This window comes from Scyliorhinus torazame, chromosome 4, assembly GCF_047496885.1.
Source record: "Scyliorhinus torazame isolate Kashiwa2021f chromosome 4, sScyTor2.1, whole genome shotgun sequence".
Classification (NCBI taxonomy): domain Eukaryota; kingdom Metazoa; phylum Chordata; class Chondrichthyes; order Carcharhiniformes; family Scyliorhinidae; genus Scyliorhinus; species Scyliorhinus torazame.
This window is the reverse complement of record NC_092710.1, coordinates 65384562-65409462: the sequence shown is the minus strand read 5'-3', so window position 1 is coordinate 65409462 and position 24901 is coordinate 65384562. Positions and strand designations below refer to the sequence as shown.

General features: G+C 42.7%; 1 pseudogene; it reads right to left on the bottom strand.

Moving 5' to 3' along the window:
• Nucleotides 1–195: 195 nt before the first annotated feature.
• On the bottom strand, nucleotides 196–18619 carry LOC140411381 (NACHT, LRR and PYD domains-containing protein 3-like; annotated as a pseudogene).
• Between the last annotated feature and the right edge of the window lie 6282 nt (nucleotides 18620–24901).

The following is a 24901-nucleotide window of genomic DNA, read 5'->3' as shown; positions in this document are numbered from 1 at the left end:
GTCATGCCAAACACAACAATTGTGACCATGCAGCACTCTCTCAATACTGCACTGGAGTATCAGCCTACGCATTTCTGCTCAAGTACACAGAGTTACACGTCAACCCACAATGTTCTGCCTCAGCAGCGAGATCCATGGCTCGCACTTAGATTTTGACAGAAGGTGTACAGTGTCAAGCAGTTAATGAAAGCAGATTTACACACAGCAAGATGCTGACCGCAGTTTCTGTATTTTCCAGTCCTGGTTCTTCAGAGCTTCCGACAGATGCTTCACTCCTGAATCACGCAATTTATTTTCACCCAGGTCCAACTCTGTCAATGACCGGTTTGTACTGAGAGCAGAGGCGAGATCCTGGATACTAGAAGCTGAGAAACCATTATCATACAGCCTGTGGACCAGAGTAATAAAGGTAAATTTAAAATGGGGAGACATATTAAAATGATGTACTTAGCAATAAAAAGATTACTGCTGTACAGTGTGCATTTGTGCGTGACTTTTCGAACACCCACAATAATGGTGTCAGTGAAGGGTGGGTCTCCAAATCCCTGTTACTTGTCAGGGTGCCAGCTCACCATTGCCAAGTCATTTTGAATGCAGCCAAGTTATATGTGACAGCTACTACAGGTAGCAGGTAGCCAATGAAACGTCTAAAAGTGCACATAAAGGCTCCTCTCCTGTTGCCGAGGGGACAGTTCCAGTCAGCAGAAGGACCCTCTGCAGAGGTCATGATATGGCCAATGAATGGAGGAAGCTTCCCAGTAGTATACTTGGGGTGTAGGCCAGCACTCCATTAACCAGTTTCACCCCGCCAGCACTCCATGAACCAGTTTCTCCCCACCACCCCCTCAATCTGACCTCCCCACCATGATTGATACACTTTCTGCCGCAAATTTCCCTGTTAAGATAACGTCCCTCCACAAAGAGATACTGGTAGCTACGGTCTCTCTCTCTTTTTAAACTTTCGGCAAGTTTTCAGAGGGCAGCTTTGTCTCTCCCAAGTGCATCGCTAGTTCACACCTCTGATAATGCGGTTAATGATGTGTCAGCGCTGGAAAGCAATCAATTGCCTGACCGTCACCATTAATTGATTGGGGCTCCAAGACCCACTTAATTGGTGGCCTCTTCTAAAATAGTATCCAATGTCTCGGAGCCAGCAGTTCCATATTTCCAACATGGAATTCAGCTCGGTGTTGGAATAAGGATCCTGGAAAGAAAATCAACCTCAAAAGTGTACATTAGTAAAGTAGATATTAAACACCATTTATACTGTGATGAAATACATTCATTCTGTGTGGCTGCATACTAAGGTAGTAGACTCTGGGGATTGTAATATTTAGGTTCAGGGTGTTGCATGACCTGTTAAATTTGTTCTTGCCAGTAATAGGGGATTGTATTGTTGTGATATGTCACCGAATCAGTCCGAATGTCAGTGAACAGCACTTTGTGGGGGTCAATTTCGGTTAGTCAATCTGTCAGCCAAGAAATGTCCCTGTGCAAGGGACAAAGAAAAGAAGTCCCAGTTAAGCATGAAAAGAGTTACAGTTATTAGACTTTAACGTGGCCGGAGAGAAGCCTGGAAGCTGCATGAAGGCAAACGAGTTAATGCGCGAGTGTACTTGGACATCTATGCAACACAATCTCAGAAAGTGAGCTTGAAACCCTGTGTGGTGAGTCATTGCTGAAACTTCCGAATTGGAGAAACTTGAAAGAGAATTCAAAGGTGAGATCTTTGATGGTGATGGTGGAAAACATTGAGAGATGGATGGCGTTTCAGTGAGATTGATTGGCTCACAGTATGTCTCATATATGGATGGCTTGCTCAGTAATCCCTGGAATCCATTTTTGCTACACCTGTGATTTATTGTGTAGTGTGGTGCATTTGAATATTTTCCTGTTAATTCAAGTGTACCTCATATTTACCCAGAACATAATAAGATAGATATTGAGAATTATTTTATCTTCTGAACTTGTATAGTAAGTTTATATGTGTTTGTTCCAAACCAATGGAATCTTGTGACCTCATTCCTTTAGCAGGAGTCTGTAATCTCAAATTCTAGACGGGATTTTCCAGCTTCCCCTCTGCGGCACGTTTGCCGGTGGCAATGGTGTTCGCCATTGGCGACCGGTGGGATCTTCCAGATCCGCTGCAGTCTACGATGTTTTGCGGAGCTTGCCTGTCCCGCTGTCAGGGATCCCGACACAGGGGGTCAGCTTTGGAGGAACCGAAGATCCCGCTGGCAGGAAGAGCCGAACAACCCGCCCTTTACTTACTTTAATCAAAACTTTATCGGACGGGACTGGGCTCTGCCTATGAAGATATGTTGCTTCCAGCATGAGTTAAGCCACATTGCGAACTGGATTGACAAACTTCAATTGGTTGTCAGTGCAAGTCTTGCCACACTTGGGATTTAAGATGATCAGTGAGGCTCACGTATGCTTGTAGAAACTGCATCCATTCATAGGCAGAGCCCAGACCTCTGGAGGTTCAAGGAATTTGCCGAAGCACTTAACCTTTCCAATTAAACACCTGCTCGGAGTCATTGTTCCTCGGTACATTCTGCATTTAACACCTCGACAAGAGTCAATGGCCTTTTAAAAATTTAAACAAATTACTGTTCCTGGTGCATTCACCTTGTCAATGTCTACTAGAATCTGCTGTTAAACCTTGCAGCACCTTGTTTCTGAAGCAGTAGAAATTATCGTTCCCTTGGAAATTTTCCATTCGTGTTCCTTTTCTGAAGAGGGCAAGACAAAAAGTGGCATCACCTTGTCTTCTTTAGGAATACTCAAGTGCTACAATACCAAGCTACTCTTCATAGATGCTCTATTGAAATAGTTATTTCATAGAATCTACAGTGCAGAAGGAGGCAATTCGGCCCATCGAGTTTTCACCGGCCCTTGGAAAGAGCACCCTACCCAAGCCCACACCCCGACCCTCCCCATAACCCACTCAATAGTTATGAACACGAAGGTCAATTTAGCATGGCCAATCTGTCTAACCTGCACATCTTTGGACAGTGGGCGTAAACCGGTGCACTCGGAGGAAACCCATGCAGACACGGGGATAACATGCAGGCTCTGCACAGACAGTGACACAAGCCGGGAAACGAACCTGGGATCTTGGAACTGTAAAGCAACTGTGCTAACCACTATGCTACCGTGCTGCCCAGACTGCGTTTGTTTATGAATAGATGTCTGCTAATAATGTAGTATTTATAAATAATATTTTTACTGATTTAATGACATCATAATGACAGACATCCCGTTATTATAAACACAATCATGTACTCACTCCAGTTATTGTATTTTGCAGTCCGGCTTCCTCAGTGCCTCACACAGTAGTTTCACTCCTGAATCTCCCAGTTTGCTCCTACTCAGGTTCAGTTCAATCAGTGACTGGTTTGTCTTGAGAATGCAGACAAGAGCTTCTGCACAAGAACCTGTGAGACAGACATCAGCCAGCCTGGAAATCAGAGACAATATGAATCGGGAGGAACCCGGTTCTTATTAACAATGCTCTGATTGATTGTAATGTTAATGCACAGTGTCAGGCATCCTGTTATTATCAACACAATCTCACACAGATTGACACCTACCCCAGTTTCTGAATTTTGTAATCCGGATTCCTCCGACCCACAGACAGTGGGCTCACTGCAGAATCGCCCAGTTTATTATTACTCAGGTTCAGATCCTTCAGTGACTGGTTTGTACAGAGATCGAAGGCGTGATGCTCAGCAGAAGAAGCTGTCAACCTGTTTTCCTCCAGCCTGAGGGGGGAGAGGGATGGTTGGTTCGGGATTGGTTGATGGAGAAGAAGCAACATCAATCAGGCTAACAGAAGGGGAAAAAAATCAGGAGTTGGAGTGGTCCACAAGCTCCCGAACAGAAACCACACCGCAAGGCAAAATATACGTGAAGAAATACTGGATGCTTGTGATAAAGGAACGGCAAAAATCATGGATGACATTCTCCACGTAAACTGGAAAAATCAGACTGGCAGCAGTATCCTGGATGAGGAGTTATTAGTACTCTTTTGAGAGTTTCTCAGTGAGCATGTTCTGGAACCAACCAGGCAGCAGGCTGTTTTAGATTTAACACTGTGCAATGTGAAAGGATAAATGAATGACCTCAGAGTAAAGGCAGGCAGCAACAACCACAATATAAGTGAATTTTACATCCAATTTGAAGGGCCATTGGGTTAAAGACTAGGATTTTAAAGTAAAGTAACTGTAACTATATGGGCAAGAAAGTTGAGCTAGGTGAAGTGAACTAGGACACTAGGCTAGGGAATTGATTAATAGAAAAACAGTGGATGACATTTAAGGGGATATTTTTATCGCCTCTAAAAGGAGCTAGTACTTACAGTGAACTAAGAAGTTAAGGAATGCACCATTCTTAAGGGGAAAAAATATACAACTGCGTAAAGATGAGTAGCAAGACAGGTGATTGGTCAGAATCTAAAGGGCGACAGAGAATGACTAAAAGGTTAACCGGGGAAAGCAATTAGAAAGTGGAAGTGAGTGAGAAATGTTTAAAAAAAAGAATGTGAGAGTTTGCAGATACACGTGAAGAATCAGTAAAAAGCGAGTGTTGGTTTACTGGAGACTGAGAACGGGGAGCTAATAGTAGATGATAAGTAAATGGTGCATGAAATAAACAGTTATTTTGCTTCTGCCTTCACCATACAGGATGCAAGAAACATTCCAGTAATGGCCGTAAATCAGTAGGTGGAGAGAACAGAGGGAGGTGGAAGAGAGAGAGAAGAACTTGGTTGAATTATAATTACTGGGGAAGCAGTGGCCAAAGGTAGCAGGACCATGGGTTACAAGGTGAATTAGAGATAGTATTCGATTTAAGGAAGCAGCATGCAAAGAGCCAGGAAAAAACAGACCTCAGGATTGGGAGCAGTTTGGAAGGCAGCAAAGGAGGACCAAAGGATTGATTAAGAAGGAGAAAATAGTCAGAGAGTAAACTTGCAGAGAACATAAAAATGGACTGTAAGAGTTTCTAGAGGTACGTGAAGAAAAAAAGATTGGTGAAGCCAAATGGGAATACATAATGGTCAACTAAGAAACGGCTGACTAAATAATGCATACTTTGGTTCTGTCTTCAAAAAGAACACAAATAATATCGCAGAAAGGTTGTGGAAGACAGGGTTTCCAGAGAGGAAAGAATTGAAGGAGATCAGTAATAGCAGAAATTAATGGGACTGAGCGTCGATAAATCCCCAGGGCCGAATAATCTACATCCCATAGTACTTAAGGAAGTGCCCCTAGAAATAGTGGAGGCATTGATCGTCATCTTCCAAGATTCTATAGATTCTGGAACAGTTACTACAGATTGGAGAGTAGCTAATGTAACCCCACTATTTAAAAAGGGAGGTAGAGAGAAAACAGGGAATTATAGACCAGTTAGCCTGATATATGTAGAGGGAAAATTCAAGAATCAATTATCAAACATTTTATAGCAGAGCACTAGGAAAACATTGGCAGGATCAGACAGGGTCAGCATAGATTTATGAAAGGGAACTCATGCCTGACAAATCAACTGAAATTCTTTGAGGATGTAAATTGTGAACACTTGTGGGCCCAACACTGAATCCTGAGGGACACCACTAGCTACTGATTGCCAACCAGAGAAACACCCATTAATCCGCACTCTTTGCTTTCTCTTAATTAACCAATCCTCTATGCATGCTACTACTTTGCCCTTAATGCCATGCATCTTTATCTTATGCAGCAATCTTTTGTGTGGCACCTTGTCAAAAGCTTTCTGGAAATCCAGATATACCGCATCCATTGGCTCCCAGTTATCTCCCGCACTGGTAATGCCCTCAAAGAATTCCACTAAATTAGTTAGGCACGACCTGCCCTTTATGAACCCATGCTGCGTCTGCTCAATGGGACAATTTCCATCCAGATGCTTCGCTATTTCTTCCTTGATGATAGATTCTAGCATCTACACTACTACCGAAGTTAAGCTAACTGGCCTATAATTACCCGCTTTCTGCCTACCTCCTTTTTAAATAGCGATGTCACGTTTGCTAATTTCCAATCAGCTTCGACCACCCCAGAGTCTCGTGAATTTTGGTAAATTCTCACCAGTGCATTTGCAATTTCCCTAGCCATCCCTTTTAGCACACTGGGATGCATTCCATCAGGGCCAGGAGACTTGTCTACCTTTAGCCCCATTAGCTTGCAAATCACTACTTCCTTAGTGATAACAATCATCTCAAGGTCCTCAACTGTCATAGCCTAATTTCCATCAGTCACTGGCATTTTATTTGTGTCTTCCACTCTGAAGGCCGACCCAAATAACCTGTTCAGTTCCTCAGCCATGTCCTCATCTCCCATTATTAAATCTCCCTTCCCATCCTCTAAAGGACCAATATTTACCTTAGCCACTCTTTTTTGTTTTATATATTTGTAGAAACATTCTCTGTCTGTTTTTATATTCTGAGCAAGTTTACACTCATAAACTATCTTATTCGTCTTTATAGCGTTTTTAGTAGCTTTCTGTTGCCCCCTAAAGATTTCCCAGTCCTCTAGTCTCCCACTAATCTTTGCAACTGTATATGCTTCTTCCTTCAATTTGATACTCTCCCTTATTTCCTTCGATAACCACTGTCGGTTTTCCCTCTTTCTACTGTCCTTCCTTTTTGTTGGTATGAATATTTGCTGAGCACTGTAAAAAATCGCTTGGAAGGTTCTCCACTGTTCCTCAACTGTTTCACGATAACGTCTTTGCTCCCAGTCTACCTTAGCTAGCTCTTCTCTCTTCCCATTGTAATCTCATTTCTTTAAGCACAAAACACTAGTATTTGATTTTTCCTTCTCACCCTCCATCTGTATTTTAAATTCCACCATATTATGATCGCTCCTTCCGAGAGGATTCCTAACTATGAGATAATTAATTAATCCTGTCTCATTACACAGGACCAGATCAAGGACCGCTTGTTCCCTCGTACGTTCCATTACATACTGTTCTAGGAAACTATCGCGTATACATTCTATGAACTCCTCCTCAAGGCTACCTTGACCGACCTATTTAAACCAATCGACATGTAGATTAAAATCCCCCATGATAACTGCTGTACCATTTCTACATGTATCAGTTATTTCTTTGTTTATACAGACGACTCCGATCAGTGACTTTTTCGCCTTACTATTCCTGATTTCCACCCAAATGGATTCAACCTTATCCTCCATAGCACCGATGTCATCCCTTACTATTGCCCGGATGTCATACTTAGAAAAACAGAGCTACACCACCTCCTTTACCATCCACTCTGTCCTTCCGAATATTTTGATACCGTTGGATATTTAACTCCCAGTCGTGACCATCCTTTAACCATGTATCAGTAATGGGCACTAAATCATTGTCATTCACGATGATTTGCGCCATCAACTCATTTACCGTATTCCGAATACTATGAGCATTCAGGTAAAGCACACTTATGTTGGCTTTTATACTCTGTTTTGAATCTTAAAACCTTGATCAGTAGCCTCTGTAAGTTATTTTTCCTCTTAACGTTTTGCCTAATTTTCCTTGTCGTTGAACCCATATCTTCATGTAACAATCTGCCTTGTCACTTTCCATTTATGTTTTTACTTCCCGTTTTATTCGTTTTAGTATTACTGGGCCTATTCACTGACCTCCCCTCAGTCTCTGTACCTCGTACTGTCGCCTTTTTTGATTTCTGACTATGGCATCACTGCCTTACATTTCCCCCCTTACTGCCTTTTGTTTCTGCCCTTGTTTAACTACCTTGCGACTTCCTGCATCATTTCCGATCCCCCTGCCACATTAGTTTAAACACTCCCCAACCGATCTAGAAAATACCCCCCCACCCCGCCCCCCCTAAGACATCAGTTCCAGTCCTGCCCAGGTGTCACCTGCCAAGTTTGTACAGGTCCCACCTCCCCAGAACCGGTCCCAATGCCACAGGAATCTGAAACCTTCGCCTTGGCACCATCCCTTCAGCCACGTATTTATCCTATATATCCTGTCATTTCTACGCTGACTAGAACGTGGCAGCGGTAGTAATCCTGCGATCACTACCTTCGAGGTCCGATTTCTTAACTTCCTTCCCAGCTCCCTGTATTCTGCATTTAGAACGTCATCACTTTTTTACCTATGTCGTTTGTACCGATGTGTACCACCCCCACTGGCTGTTCACCCTCCCCCTCCAGAATGTCCTGTGCCCGCTCCGAGACATCATTGACCCTAGCACCAGGGAGGCAACATTACATCCTGGAGTCTCGTCCGGCTACCGAAACGCCTGTCAAGGTGTTCTTGGATATGAGTCACAAAACGTTAGCCAGCAGGTGTAGCTTGGAACCAAGGCAACTAATGGAATAGTATCCTTCTATAAGAGAAGAATTGAACATAAAAGGATGTTCTGGTTCAGTCATACAGGACATTGGTGAGACCGCAACTCGAATACGGTGTGCAGTATTGGTCTCCTTGTTTAAGTAAGGGTGTAAATGCATTGGGAACTGGTTCAGTGGCGGTTTCTGACATTCAATAACTGGAATGAGCGGCTTATCTCATGAGGAGAGTTTGGACAGGCTGAACTTGCATCCACTTGAATTTAAAAATGACAGTATTGACAAGATCGATGTTGAAAGGGTGTTTCCTCTTCTGGCTGATTCCAGGACAAGAAAATTAAAGGTCACCCATTTAGGACAGAGAAGATATTTTTTAACTCAGAGGTTTGTGCGAGTTTCGAACTCTCTGCCTAAGAGGGCAGTGGAAGGGGATCACGGAATATTTTTAAGGTAGATGTAAATATATTCCTGCTGCGCAAGGGAATCAAGGTTGTCAGAGGCTGATGGGGAATGTGGAACTCAAAAAGGTCAGACATGATCTTACTGAGTGATTTAAGGGGCCGAATGGCCGATTTCTGTTCCTATTACGCATGTATGTATTTACCCATACAGTATGTGTGTCTGTACCCATACATTATTATTACAATAGCACTAATAATGTACTGTTATTAGTGTGTAATGAGGCAGGATTGATTAAGGATCTCATAGTTCGGAACCTCTTGGAAGGAGCGACCACAATATGGTGGAATTTAAAATACAGTTGGAGGATGACAAGGTAAAATCAAACACTAGTGTTTTGTGCTTAAACAAAGGCGATTACAATGGGATGAGAGAAGAACTAGCTAAGGTAGACAGGGAGCATCCCAGAGTGTTAAAAGAGAGGGCTAGGGAAATTGTAAACGCACTCGTGATAATTTATCAAAATTCACTAGACTCTGGGGTAGTCCCAGAGGATTGGAAAGTGGCAAACGTGACACCGCTGTGAAAAAAGGAGGTCGGCAGAAAGCGGGTAATTATAGGACGGTAAGCCTAACTTTGGTTGTAGGGAGAATGCTGGAATCTATCATTAAGGCCGTAACATTTCCCGTAACAGCCTCCCCGAACAGGCGCCGGGATGTGGCGACTAAGGGCTTTTCACAGTAACTTCATTTGAAGCCTACTTGTGACAATAAGCGATTTTCATTTCATTTTTCATAAGGAGGAAATAGCGGGGCACCTAGAGGAAAATTGTCCCATTGGGCAGACGCAGCATGGGTTCACAAAGGGTAGGTCGTGTCTGACTAATTTGGTAGAATTTTTTGAGGTCGTTACCAGTGCAGTAGATAACGGGGCGCCAATGGATGTGGTATATCTGGATTTCCACAAAGTTTTTGACAAGGTACCACACAAAAGGTTGCTGCATAAACGAAAGATGCAAGGCATTGAGGGTAAAGTGGTAGCATGGGTAGAGGATTGGTTAACTAACAGAAAGCAGAGTGTGGGGATAAATGGGTGTTTCTCTGGTTGGCAACCTGTAACTAGTGGGGTCCCTCAAGGATCAGTGTTGGGCCCGCAGTTGTTCACAATTTACATAGACGATTTGGAGATGGGGACCAAGTGCAATGTGTCAAAGTTTGCAGACGACACTAAGATGAGTGGTAAAGCAAAAAGGGCAGAGGATACCGGACGTCTGCAGAAGGATTTGGATAGGTTAGTTGAATGGGCTAGGGTCTGGCAGATGGAATTCAATGTTGCCAAGTGTGAGGCTATCCATTTTGGGAGGAATAACGGCAGAATGGATTATTATTTAAACGGTAAGGTGTTAAAACATGCTGCTGTGCAGAGGGACCTGGGTGTGCTGGTGCACGAGTCGCAAAAAGTTGGTGTGCAGGTGCAACAGGTGATTAAGAAGGCTAATCGAGTTTTGTCTTTCATTGCTAGAGGGATGGAGTTCAAGGCTAGGGAGGTTATGCTGCAATTGTATAGGGTGTTGGTGAGTCCGCATCTGGAGTATTGTGTTCAGTTTTGGTCTCCTTACCTGATAATGGACATATTGGTACTGGACGGAGTGCAGAGGAAATTCACTAGGTTGATCCCAGAGTTGAGGGGATTAGATTATGACGAGAAGTTGAGTAGACTGGGACTGTACTCATTGGAGTTTAGAAAGATGCGGTGGGGATCTTATTGAGACATATAAAATTATGAAGGGAATAGATAGGATAGATGCGGGCAGGTTGTTTCCACTGGTCGGGGAAAGCAGAACTAGGGGGCATAGCCTCAAAATCAGGGGAGGTAGATTTAGTGCAGGAGGAACTTCTTCACCCAAAGGGTTGTGAATCTCTGGAATTCCTTGCCCAGCGAAGCAGTTGAGGCTCCTTCTTTAAACGTTTTTTAAGAAAAAGATTCTAAAGAATAAAGGGATTCGGGGATATGATGTACGGGCCGGAGAGTGGAGCTGAGTCCACAAAGATCAGCCATGATCTCATTAAATGGCAGAGCAGGCTCGAGGGGCCAGATGGCCTACTCCTGTTCCTCGTTCTTATGTTCTCATGTTATGATGTACCATGGCAGGTATCAAGATTTTTTTTTCTTTTGGGTTTGTAAATTTAGAGTGTCCAATTCCTATTTGCAAATAAGGGGCAATTTAGTGTGGCCAATCCATCTGTCCTGCACGTCTTTTTGGGTTGTGGGTGTGAAACCCATGCAAACACGGGAGAATGTGCAAACTCAACACGGACAGTGACCGAGGGCCGGGATCAAACCTGGGACCTCGGCGCCGTGAGGCAACCATGCTAACCACTTGCGCCACCGTGCTGCCCAGTTATCAAGATTTTAATAAACAAAATCTCTGACAATCTGTTACTTACCAAAGTTCCTGTATTTTTCAGTTCGTTGTCCTCAGAACTGCAGACAGCAGTTTCACTCCTGAATCCCCCAGCTTATTCATCCCAAATCTGAACACAGAGTTAGAACCAAATTGAAAAAAACACTGGTTAAAAAAAATTCTTTCGCATGTTACCAAATGTTTTGAAAATACTTCAGGAAATTAATGCGCAGATTTGGCAATGAATTTCACTCTATTCTACGTTCATATATTCACAGGTTGTCAGGAAATACCTTTTTAAATAAAGTGTGGTCTCTAAGAATCCTACAGTTATGCCTCGGTCCAGGTTAATTTTCAAATGATCAAAATCCATCTCCTCGATCTTGAGCAGACGTGAGGAATCTTGTCTGGTTCCTGATCCTCCAGAAATCTCAGATTACTTGCAATAGACTATAAGGTTTATAAGAATTCATTTTAGATTTTAGATTCTCCATTCCTAAGGAAGTTACTAACTGATTGTCTCATTGTTCATCACTTTACTACCAAATCTGCTTCTCTCTGGTTTAATTTATCTATATTTCCTTCACCCAGAGCAAAAATTAAATCGACAGTTCCACAATTTGCTGAACAATTAGAAATAAATCGTTACCCTAACACGTGACACTTGTTCAGAACGGGTTCTAACCGCTGGAGTCCTTCGTACTGAATGTAACAGTTCTGCAGATCGAGGTGTTGTATTGCATTACAGAATCCAATAATATGAGACAAGATCACACAGTCAATTGGCGTCAGACTCAATCCAAAAAACGTAAGTGCTTGAACAGATCCCACTGTGTTCTGAGCCAGTGCTTTATTTTGAGACTCAAACAGGTAGTGGAATGCGTTCAAGAGGTTCCTTTTACCGGATTCCCTCTCTCAATCACTCCGCAGGTTGTTTGATGATGAAATGGACCCAGCAACTCCTCCAGGGGCCGAGCTGCCTGTGGGGAGGAGAGACCAGCAGCAAAATGGAGAAATATCTCAAAGCGTCCATCTTCCTCGCAATGGGCTTCACTGAGGACCTTCCCAATGTCTCCGGGATCTGGAGTCAGGAATTGTGCGAGTGCAGCTACAAACTCTTGGATAGTGAGGTGTGGGAATGTGTAAACCAGATTCTAGGCAGAATCATCTCTCTCCAAAAGTGCCATCAGGAACCCAGACAGGAACTGTAAAGGTTGCTGATTGTAATGGATCAAATCTCCATTTCCAAACACAATCTTCTTCTCGGAGACTCCAGCAAAGGCAATCTCACCAAGTTTCAGTAACACATCACGGGGGTTTTCAATCTCTCGACCATGGTTTTTCACAATGTCATAAATATATAGGAATATAGCTGGGTGATGGTCTTCGGAACATGCTGCTGTTTCCTGTTTCTTTGTGTAAAGAAGGGACCCAGTGACAGACCGAGGATCCAGCAGTAGGAAGGGTTATAGCACATGGAGTACAGGATCTCGTTCTCCTCCACATATTTGAAAACAGCTGTTGCAACCGTCTGATATTCAAAAAACCTGTTGAAATTTTCCATCCGTTCATCATCAACAAATCCAAGGATTTCAGCCCAGACACTGATCTCAGCCTTTTCCAATATATGTAATGCAGTGGGACGGCTGACGACTAGCACTGAACATCCTGGGAGTAGCTTGTGCTGTATTAAACTGTACACAATGTCAGACATCTCACATCAGCTTTCGGGATCTGTGCACATGAACTGAGGTTCTGTATTTCTACGATTGTCAGAAAAATCAATCCTGTCATTGAATTCATCCAAACCATCGAATATAAACAACAGTCCCTCTGGGTTCTTCCAGAGTTCTCCCAGAACATTCGCAAAGTAAGGATATTGATCCAGCATCAGATTGCTCAGGTTCATTCAAGATTTATTGGAGTTCAAATCCCGGAATTTAAAACTGAAAACAAATTGAAAGTGTGGGTATATTTTCCCAATGGCCCAGTCATAAACAATCTTTTGTACCATTGTTGTTTTTCCAATTCCCGGGATTCCACTCACTGCTGCTGAACTCCCGGAATTGGATTGCCAAACAAAACTCTTTATTTTCTTCAAAAAGAAGCCTGCCCAGGAAAAGCTGCTGTGGAACAATTGATCAGTTCGGATTTTTTCCAGTTCTCTCCGGAGATATTTCTTTCTCCACACTTCATGGCCTCGGCCTCTTGCCAGCAGTTCATGTTCTACAAGTGTCCGATCTCGAACAGTAGAAATGATCGTTAGCTCAGCGTATCGATCAACCAGCTGGAAAATCTTAACCTTCTCCTTTATTAGGATAGAGTTCACTCTTAGTGTTTCAGTTGGTGCCAGGAGTGTCTTCTTGTGTTTCTGCTGAACATCTTCAATTAAGACAGACAGAAAATGGTTCTCAATGTTACTTGTACTGGAATAGAAATAACTCAATCCCATTTCACTAGATTTGGAATGAAAACCATAGATTAACGTTAAAGAAGAGACTCACAATGAATGCAATTATTTAAAAATGGATAAACTGAAATTATGTAGTGGGACTGAGAAGGAAATTCAGGATATTTTTCATCCAAAGCACAATTAGGTGGGAGTTAGTTGCCAAGAAAGACAATAAATGGACAGTGCAAGTAGTGTCTGAGAACAGTGGAACATGTTTCTACAAATATGACTGGTGGTGACTAGGTGGGTTAACTCGAACAGCAGCAGGCGTAGTTAGGACAATGGATAGCATTGCTGCCTCACAGCGCCAGGGGCCCGGGTTCAATTCCAGCCTTGGGTGACTCACACTGTCTGCGTGAACTTCCTCCGGGTGCTCCGGTTTTCTCCAACGGCCCAATGATGTGCAGGTTAGGTAAATTGGCCATGCTAAATTGTCCCTTTGTGTGCAAAGATTAGGTGGGCTTACACGGATAAGGTGGGGGAGTAAGCCTGGGTAGGGTGCTCTTTCAGAGGGTCGGTGCAGATTCGATGAGCCGAATAGCCTCCTTCTACACTATAGGCATCCTAGTGGTCTTTTTCTGTCCAAAACATTCTCCAGTTATCTTCTGCTTTCAATACTTTCAACAGGTTTTTCAGTTGCTTCATACATATAACTCCTTTCCGAATACTGATTAGAATCAAAAGTAAAACAACTGCACACTTCATTCAATATAACTTTTAAAATAGAAAGCCGTAACCATTAATTTCAATCTGTCTCATCATTCTAGTAAACAACTTCGTACTGCGTATTCTCCAATGCAGTGCTGGAAATTAGAAAATATGATTCCAATAAGCATTGAATTGATCTATCAGGTATATCAGGGATCAGGATCCTGCCAGGGGTGTACGGGCTTTCACAGTACATCAGAATCTTGCCAGGTGTTTACAGGGTTAGACAGCGCATCAGGATCCTGCCAGGTCTGTACAGGATTTCACAGTGTATCAGGATCCTGCCAGGTGTGTGCAGGTTGTCACAGTGTATCAGGATCCTGCCAGGTGCGTACAGAATTTCACAGTGTATTAGGATCCTGCCGGGTGTGTACAAGGTTTCACAGTGTACCTGGATTATGTGTGTAAAATTAATAAGTAATGGCAATCAGCAGTTTTATTTGGTGACAAAAAATGCAACATTCGTATATTTGCAGCATACATAGAAATCGTAAGTATTGTAATTTGAATCGATGCAGGATAGTTGAGGAATGAAGATGAATCGTAACAATTTTGAATGAGCTTCCCGCCTCTGCATCCAATTCCCAGATTTGGGAACTCAAATGGTTCCATCCAAATATTCTGAAGTGAAATTTAGCAGGTTGAAATCTCCATGTCATCTCTTACCCTTCTGCGCAGTCGGGAGTTCGGGTGAGTCTCGGAGAATGTTCATAAAATCAAATTGTTCGGAATCTGCTTAAATAACTTGAGATTTCATGAAATATGAGCTGTTTGATATTATAATATATACAGTGAATCTGATACTGAATTCCTTGTGTAATTTTACCGTACCAAGTTCCTGTATTTCCTTCAGTATGTTGTCGAACTTTAGGACCCTGTGGCGCATTTTCAATAGTGATGTCCACATCACTTTACGGGCCGGAGATCCTTTCCCCATCATCAGTTTTAGGAGAAATTTGGAACTGGCCGCCGGTTTCCCTTCTCCACGAACTCAGTGACTTTCTGTAAAGAATAATAATTAGCATCATATTGAAGAGTAGAGTAAAAGGTAAACACTGAGAACGAGAAGGAAAGTATCTGCTCAGTGATGGGATTTTCTAGTTCTTTGGTGCACGGAAAACATTCGACCAGAAACTGATCAATTCTGAACATGAGCTGAATATTCCACAGACATCTTAGGATAGAGACTAGAAGTCGGCCATTCAGACTGTTGGATTCAACAATTATAGAGGGGGTCCTATTAAGAGAATTAGCTAAAATATACTGGAAAATAAAATGATTCTTGAAAATTATGGAATCTGCAAAAATATAATCAAGTTATAAAATTGGTTAAACTTTTGAATCCTGACCATGACTGTCTCAAATATTGCAAAAGATGCACTGTAGAAAAGCGATAATAGGGTACATTCAACAAATGTGAAACAATATCGTCAGCGAGACCAGACATGACGTTCGGAGATTGATAGTGGAACAGGAGGCATGAAAATCATACAATTTCAAAGAAAGGATAATTAATTGGGAGTAACTGATTAATGTATAATTAACCAATCGCCTATTAAGGGACTGACACTGTCCTGAACGAACCAAGAATTAGACCAATGGAAATTAGGAAGGGGCTGAACCACAGGTAAAGATTCCCTGAAGAACGTGATCCGCATGACTGATTAGTAAGAAAAACTTTAGTCTTCGGAGATTCTTGAAGCTTTCTTAAAAATTACATTTTAAAAAGTATTTGATGAAATTACTTTTATTTTAGTAAATCTGGAGTTTCTTGAAGCTTTTTGATTTCACTCTTCAGTGTCTCAAGGACTTTTCAATGTACTCTCAAAAGTTTTCTCGATTTAAATTCGTGCAACTGTACCAAGTAAACTAATAAAAATAAAGAGTGTTTGGACACCTCAAACCGGACTGAATATATTATCCTCTGCAGATAAGAGGATCTTTCACAGACCCTAGGGCCTGTTTTGCCCTTCAGACATAATGGCCCTTCTTCAACAAAACACTTCACCAGTTGGAACCATTCCTTGTGCAAAGGAACATGGTTGTCATTTAGGAGGACAGCTCACTCAGCCAGAGGCAATTACTGCAAGAGCTTCTTGCGGTTGTGACCCAGGATCAACCCTCCTCAACCATGTGCAACAAGACCGAGATTGTCAAATTAGATCCACAATGGCTGAAGATAAAACTCAGACACAACTGGTTTCTTTACTGGAGAGAGTTTATTGATTTAATTCAAAGTCAACGCTAGCCCAGTGTCCCAGCTATCTCCATCCATATGTGTACAAAGAACCATCACCTGCTTAATGTAATTGCCACTACACCGTAACCATGTAATCAATAAGACATTGACAGATTACATTTTCCTCTTTTAGGTTAAAACTTCTTGAAAACACAAGAACAATCTTTCAAACCAATTGCAAAGAAACAAAACTGTATGCAGTTTTCCATTTGTCTCATATTAGAATATCACCGACCATTAACAAATCCCACATTTCCCCTCTTGTTTAAACATTTTCCTTTTCTTTACCACGTATAAATAATTACAAAGCAATCAAACAAAATATTGGTTTTCCATGTCCTCATTGTAACACGTACACCTAATAATTTATAGACCAAGTATCTCTCTTTGTAAAACAGTCTGTCCTCTGATGACTTCCATCCACTCATTTTATTTGGAAACCTCTCTTCTTTGCAACATTTATTTTATGCCACAAGGTCAATTCTCAACCTTTTTTTTTCAGTGACAGTCTTGCTCAACAAGACCATGTCCCAAATTTCCATGCAGCATTCTAAGGACAACCCTCATATTTCTCCTTGTATAGTATTTCCTTCAGTATATTAGGTATTTTATTGCTTCTATTCAGTGTCTCAGCAGCTACGGTGCTTTTAACGACCTTTATTGTTTTCTTCACTTTCAAGGCTAAAGGACAAATGTATTACTCCTTCCCCCCACGATTAACCCCGCTGTATTATAATATATATCTTGAAGACTGGCTTCTGAAGCATTGTTAAGAGACAGCCCTCTTATTTTCTGCATCACCCAAGGCTGGAAAATTGAGTATTCAATAAATGATGTCCTAGCAGCGACACCCTCATCCAGCAAATGAATAAAAAGAAAACTAGCAATCACCCAAATGCACAGCTGGCACAACTGTCCAGTCAAAACTTCTTAATTGGTCTATTTCTTACTTTTATGCATTATTCTATTTTGTGTGACGACCTACCTGATTTATTGGGCTGTAAATGATGTTTTCAAAATCAGACTTGTCGATTCAAGATTTCTTCCAACTTAATCTGCTTAATGTCTCACCCTATATTTTTAAAGAGCCCAAAGCTCAACTGCCAACCATAAATTTCTCTTTTGTTTTCTCCATCACCCATTGCTCAAATTCTGCAGGGCCTCACCATAGATAGTCATCAACATGCATTATAAAGATTCCTGCAGGTTTCTCCTTGTGATACCAATAGAACTTCGCTTATCTGCCTTTAGCTGAAAACAACACGTTCTCAACAGGATCAAGCAACTGAGAAATACTATACCCTTGACGGATCACTCAGCTCATAACACACACTTGTTCAACTTCCCCACTTTCTCTTCGATATCACCAGATTCCTTGAGTACTTTTGAAAATACTTTACTTTGAAACTTCTCACTCTGCAAAAATACACCTTTTGTATGAATTGCTTAACATTCCCAAAAATATGTTGCAAAAGGAGCAAAGAAAATCTTCAAACTCACTTTTGGTGGTGGGGGAGTTCACTCTTACATTTTGATCACCAAGTCGTTCTTTGAAACCCCGAGCTACTTGTCTAGTTTTAGCCTTGTACGCGCCCTCAGGAAATACCGTTTATGTCTTTATCCAATTGTGCGATAAGACTGGCTGTACACTGTCAAGCATTTCAGAGTCTGAATCAAATTATTTTCAATTCTTGTTTGGCATCTTCATTGGATTAATCTTCTGATTTGTTAGTCATCTCAATCATAAGGGCTTTTACTTCTCGTGGTATTTCTGGGCTGCTCTATGGTCCTTGTAAAGTCAAATTATGACGTCTATTCACCTTCCTTTCTCTTACTGGACCAGAGCTCCACAATCTCTCCCTCCGATACGAGTCCCTTTCGCAAATCAGTTATCTTTTCCTCGGTCTGTGACCACTTTCAGCGCTCATCTGGCATTTTCTGGCCTTCCATAACTTTTCCCAATCTCTGATTCTTACCTGTCGTCCCTTATCTTGCATATTCAGCCACTGTTTGTATTTGCCGGTGGCTTTTCCAGCTCTCCCTATAATCACAGCACCCTCCACAAACCAGTCCCTACTAGCATACATGTTAATCTCGACTTAAGTGCCAACTTTGGATAGTTTCCTTTGGGTAAATGTCCTTATCCTCCTGTCTTTCAGCATCCCTTTGTTCATATTCAGTTCTCCATTTATCTGCGCAAACTGCTCCTCATAATTGTCTAAAATACACCAATGTGAAGTGCATGTCGCTTCTCCACTCTTTGTGTCCTGTTCCGAATCAGTTATAGTATAGTCAGTTCCAAATACGCTCAAGGAATGTACCCTAACACTTTGGTTCCAGTGTTGGAAAAATTATTCTTTTGCCATCATTTCCTATCCCCTTATCCAAGCCTTTCACTTCCTTCAGTCCTTTTATACCATATATCCTGGATCAAACTGAATTCCTGATGGCCTTATGTGATGCTGTAAGACTCTGAACTTTCTCCCAAACCTCAGCCTTTCGAATTGCCTTTCTCCCTCCGTGTAGGACATTCAAAAGCTCAGAAACAAATTCTAAAAATCACAGTTTTTACCAAGACCAGGGAATTATCGCACATCACTGAAGATCTCTATTTATTTCTGGTGCTGGATATTAATGCTGGCCATATGCAGGATCTCACTCCACACCCCACCCTCGAGTCCCAGCTCTAATCTCCACTTCTCCCTCCCCTTTCAGTGATGGTTTCCCCATCTCCAGCAAACCGTCATGTCTCCAGGAGATCTTACCTTGCCCCCATCACATCCCGTGACAGCATCCTATCTATCAGTGTGTTTCTCGGCAACCGAGGAAACGAGGACAACTCTTTATGCATAAAATTCCTCACGTGCAATGCATAAATGCACTCGCATTTCTCCTCCATCTCTTCTAAATTCGCAAACCTACCTTCCACAAACAAATCCCCGAACCTCTCAGCCCCTCTTCTCCATATTATGTCATTGCGTCCGGCCGTGAGGGTGCAAACCTACGATTGTCACAGATTTGTGCCAGTAAAGACATGCCCCCGAGTCCAAAATGTTGTCTAAATTGGTTCCAAACTCTTAAAGATGCCACTGCTACCTGGCTCGTTGAGAAGCCGGGGAGAACGGAAAAGGAGCCGTAGCCAACGCCCTTAGACAAGACCCTACTTAAAAGGTCTCCTCCATCTGACCCCACCCAGCACCCGGCTCCTCAAACATTTTCACACTTCCCAAATGTTCGCCGCCCAGTAATAGAGCATCTGGTTTGGCAGCACCAACCCACCTGATTGTCTCCATCGCTGCAGGCAAGCATCTCAAATCCTAGGGGTCTTTCCATCCCAACAAAGGCAGAGATTAGTCTATCGACTCGAGCGAAAAAGGATTGTGGGAGGAACATCGGAAGACTCTGGAACACGAAGAGAAACCTCGGTACGACATTCATTTTAACGGTTTGTATTCCACCAGCCAAGGTTAGTGGGAGGTCATCCCGCCTCTTGCGGTCCCCTTCACCTGCTCCACCAGATTGGTCAAGTTCAACTTGTCCAACAAAGTCCAATCGTTCGTCATTTGAATCCCTAAATATCTAAACTTTGTCTTGGCCAGCTGAAAAGACAGCAGTTCCAGATCTGTCCACTTCCTTAGGGAATATACCGGAAACATCTCTCTCTTGTTCATATTCAATCTATACCCTGAAAAGCAACCAAAATTTGTTAACAATTCCAGAATTTTCCCCATACATGTGAAAGGATCAGGAACGTACAAAAATTGTCCGTGTAAAGGGGCATTGTGTTCCCTAAGCACCCCCTTCCCCCCAATACCTTTCCATTACTTGCAATGGTCAATGATTAAATTGCTAGCACGAACAATACTGGAGGGAACTGGCATTCCTGTCTCGTGTTCCTGGAGAGTCGGATATATCCTGAGCTCACAGAATTGATCCGGACACTAGCCTGGGGGCAGTATATAGGAGTTTCACCCAGGAAATAAATGTAAGACCAAACCCAAAACCATCCCAAATCCTCGAAGAGGTAGCTGCACTCCACACAGTCCATAGCCTTCGCTGCATCCATGGAGGTGTTTCCCTTCGGCACCTGCTCCACAGAAGGCGACCACATTTAAAAGCCTGCTGATGCTGAACTGCAATTGGCGGCCCCTTACAAATCCTGTCTGGTCCCCAGAGATCACTTCTGGTAGGCATCCCTCCAAAGGTTTCGCCCAGAACCTTCACGAGTATTTTAGCATCCGTGTTTAATAGTGAAACACTCAATGGGATCTTAACCTTTTTCGGGACTAGGGAAATCTAGGGCTCCGTCAGCGAGGCAGGCAGCTCCCCGCTCAGAAAAGTCGTTGGACGTTCCCAATAAGTTCGGCGCTAACAAGGCCGCAAACTGTTTTGTAAAATTCGTCCAGAAAACAATCCTGCGCCGGTGCTTTCGCCGATTGCATAGAATCAATACAGTCTATTGCTTCTTCCGACCCCAACGGCGCCTCCAGTCCCTCCCTCTTCATCCTTTCTACCCCTGGGAAGTCCAACCTGTGATTAGGAAGGCATATGGCATGCTTGTCTTCATCATGCGGTGCATTGGGTACAGGAGTTGGGAATTCTTGTTGTAGCTATATAAAACCTTGGTTGGGCCGCATTTGGATTATTGCCTGCAGTTCTGGTCACTAACTTATCAGAAGGCTGTGGAAGCATTCGAGAGAGTGCAAAGAAGGTTCACTGGGATGGTGCCAGGGCTCGAGGGTGTTGGCTATGAGGTGAGAGTGAATGAACTAGGATTGTTTTCACTCGAAAGACTGAGGGGAGACCTGATAGAGGTCTACAAAATTATGAAAGACATAGACGAAGTGGATAGTCAGAGGCTTTTTCCAAGAGCACAAGTGTCAATTACAAGGGGGCACAGTTTCAAGGTCAGGAGGGGAAAATTTAAGGGAGATTTGTGGGGTACATTTTGCATGCATAGAGTGGTAGATGCCTGGCACGCGCTGCCACAGGATGTGGTGGAAGCAGGCACATTAGCAACATTTAATAGACACCTGGATGAGACATCAATAGGGAATAGGGGGATACGAACCGAGTAAGGGCAGAAGGTTTTTTTCAGTTAGGGCATCATGATCAGACCGGAGGGTCTGTTCCTGTGCTGTACTTACCTTTGTTCTTCTGTTTTAAAACATTGCTGGTCACTACTTTACGTCACAGTGGAATGGCACCAAAGCTATCTGCTCAAAATAATCATTTTCGATCAGACCATTGGGTTCCTGGAGATATATTTCCAAAATGTGATCAGGAGGTTAACACACTTTTCCAGAACCTACAAGGATCTCGTGCATTAAAACAGCCCTCCAGACAGATATGGGCCTTCAAGCGTTTGTGCTAGAGTCGCACAGAACGGAAAGCGAGGAGTAGAAGATAGTGGAAAAGTGGGAAGTTAATTATGTGGATCAGACAGATGTCCCGGATGTTCAGAGAGGTGATCAGGACTAGCGAAAAACTTTCGGGTGTTACGAGAGTGCCATCAACCTAAATGATGATCTGATGCAGACAATTGTCAGCGGAGTCTTTCTAACCTGCAAGGAATGGATGGTCGCGAACTAAATTTCAACTTCCCGTGGGAAATATACATCGCACGCACAGCCGCGATTGGTCCAGACGTATCGCTACGTACGGATTCACGTCTCCCATTCACTGAGCCTTGCTCCTTCACACTTCATCCATCTTTTTCTTTTTCACCATTAGTGAACTAATTGAACTGAGTGATAGAACTAGATCCCGCATTGTCCTACCTGCAACACCGCGGTCCCACCGCCCCTCGCCCCCCAACCCCCCCCCCCCCCACACCCCTACCCCCACCCCACCCCCACCCCACCCACCCCCGCCCTCCACCCCATCCCCCACGTCCCCGAACTCCTCTTCCAACACAAGATGGGTGGAATCCTGTTTGGCATTGGTAGAGTTTGCAACACCAAAGGAAATGACAGCGTATGGAGCCTGGCTGCTTGAGCTCTGGAATAACGAATAAGCTTTAAAGGTGACTGATTAAGTTGGAAGTGAATGAAATTATACATGAAAACTATTTACAATTACAACATTGGGACTTTTATTATTCTTGCAATTTTTGAATCGTGCTCTTGAACATTGCAATTAGATATATATGGTTATTGAGTACAGTATACATGAAGAACAGCAATACAGACTTGAAACTCACAAATGTCCTCTAGTGATGTATGGTTGAGGATTGTAAAGTGTTACAGTTCTGATATTTGTATCCTTGCTCAATAAACATCTAAAAATGTATTAAAACAACCAGATGCGTGTATATTTTTCATTCTTTCGACCTAGAAGCCATGCATTTCTCAATTGCAGGAACATATAAAATCAGTAGCTCCAACACATATTGCTTATGCTACAGAAACAATAATAATTTTCCTCACTGAAAAAGCTGTTTCCCATCATGCTCACATTTTCCACAAGGGCTGGTACAAGTAATAAACGCTGTTTCTATGGTACAGCATTCTAATATGTTGATGATGGCTCCGTCGTACAGTGGTTAGCACTGCTGCCTCCCATCGCCAGGGACCCGGGTTCAATTCATGTCTTGGCTGACAGGGTGGAGTTTTCATGTTCTCCCCCGTCTGCATAGGTGTTCTACGTGTGCTCCGGTTTCCTCCCACAGTGCAAAGCTGTGCAGATTAGATGTATGGACGTGATAAATTGTCCCTTAGTGTCCAAAGATGTGCATGTTAGGTGAGGGGTTGTTCAGATAAGACGGGGGAATGGGCTTGGTAGTGTTCTTTCAGAGTGTCGGTGCAAATTCGACGGACCGAAGGTCCTCTTTCTCCACTGAGGGATTCTCTAATTCTATGCTCAGTTCTGATTTTACAAAAATACCTATGAGGAAATATGCCAATTGTTACGCTGCCAGTTAGTATTTAATCTACCTTCGTCATGAGAAACCTGTTCGGAATAAGGCTTGTGATGTAGTATTCAATAGAATGTCTACGTGTACAATGGGAAAGTACAGTGCGGGGTCTGATCAAGAGACCAACGCCTGCAGCATTGACATCAAAACTCCAGTTGAATATCAAAAAGTACGATTCGAACGGACTTTAGTGCTTTGACAGTAAGTTTGAGCCATCAGATTCACTTCGACTTTTTTTTAACTCATTTGATTCTAAAGAATCTCCAAGGATGAGTCATTAGCTTCTTAAGCTCTTCTCTGAATTTAGTTTGCGTAGCCGCATAGATACAGGTGTTTGTACAGGAGCTCAAATACATAAGCAGATATCCAGTTTCCGTGGCGATATATTCAGGAGCTGCATAATCGCCTCTATAATGGGCCGTGTTTGACAGCTGGGTGGTTAGAAAGCTGACCGCTGACGTCAACCACAAAAGAATGAAACTGCCCGACACCGTGAACAGTAAAATCATAGACTTCCTTCGGTTCTCCACCTCTGCGTCGGTCTTTTTCTCACTGCTCTGAGTCCGAAGTCTCTTGCGGGATCGACTAACCACTAAAATACGCCTAACTGTCAGAAAGTTGAACAATACTATTAAAATAAAAGGAAGACATGGAATTAAAACAGTTCGCAACCACAAATATGCAACACCTGCAGGCGATGCAAAGAATTCCACTCTGGGGTGACATCCCCAATGAACGTTGTTTATTATCCATTCAGGCTTATATATGAAGAAAAACGGTAAGGTTTGAAAACAAAACAAGGCAGGGATTACTGTTATAATAGCAGCTGCAGTTCTCACAGTGCAATAGTTTGTTTTAAACTTCTCACAACATATTGCTACAAACCGGTCGCATGTGAAAGACACAGTAAACCAAACTGATGTTTGCAGAGTGACAGAATTCATGTACAAACTAAATTTACAAAATGAAGTGTGGGAAAGGAAGGAATCTGGAAAGTGATATACGAAAATCTGATAAACGATTACATTGAAAACCAAGACCATTAGATCTGCTGTTGCCATTGCGATCATGTAGAGAGAGATACATTTGGAAAGACCACAATTTCCGTTGGAGAGAATCACGATTGTAAACGTGTTTGCTGTAAGACAGAGGGATATGAGGTAACTAACGCAGGCAGTGGGATAAACTTAATTGTATTTTGCAAGTAAACTTTGACACGTTTTCCGATTTGGGTTCATGAGTCTTTTTTGTACATCTATGGTAAATGAATGATACTACTGTCAAACAAGACAAACATTTGAACGGTCAGTATGCAAAGCGTGAAGGCTCACTCTCCTTTCACAACGCTGCAGCCGAAATTTGCCAAGGTGATGAGGGAATTGTTACTTGGAATCATGACCTCGCCACCCGTGGACACAGAGACACGAGTGACTGACTGCAGGAGAGAACGGAC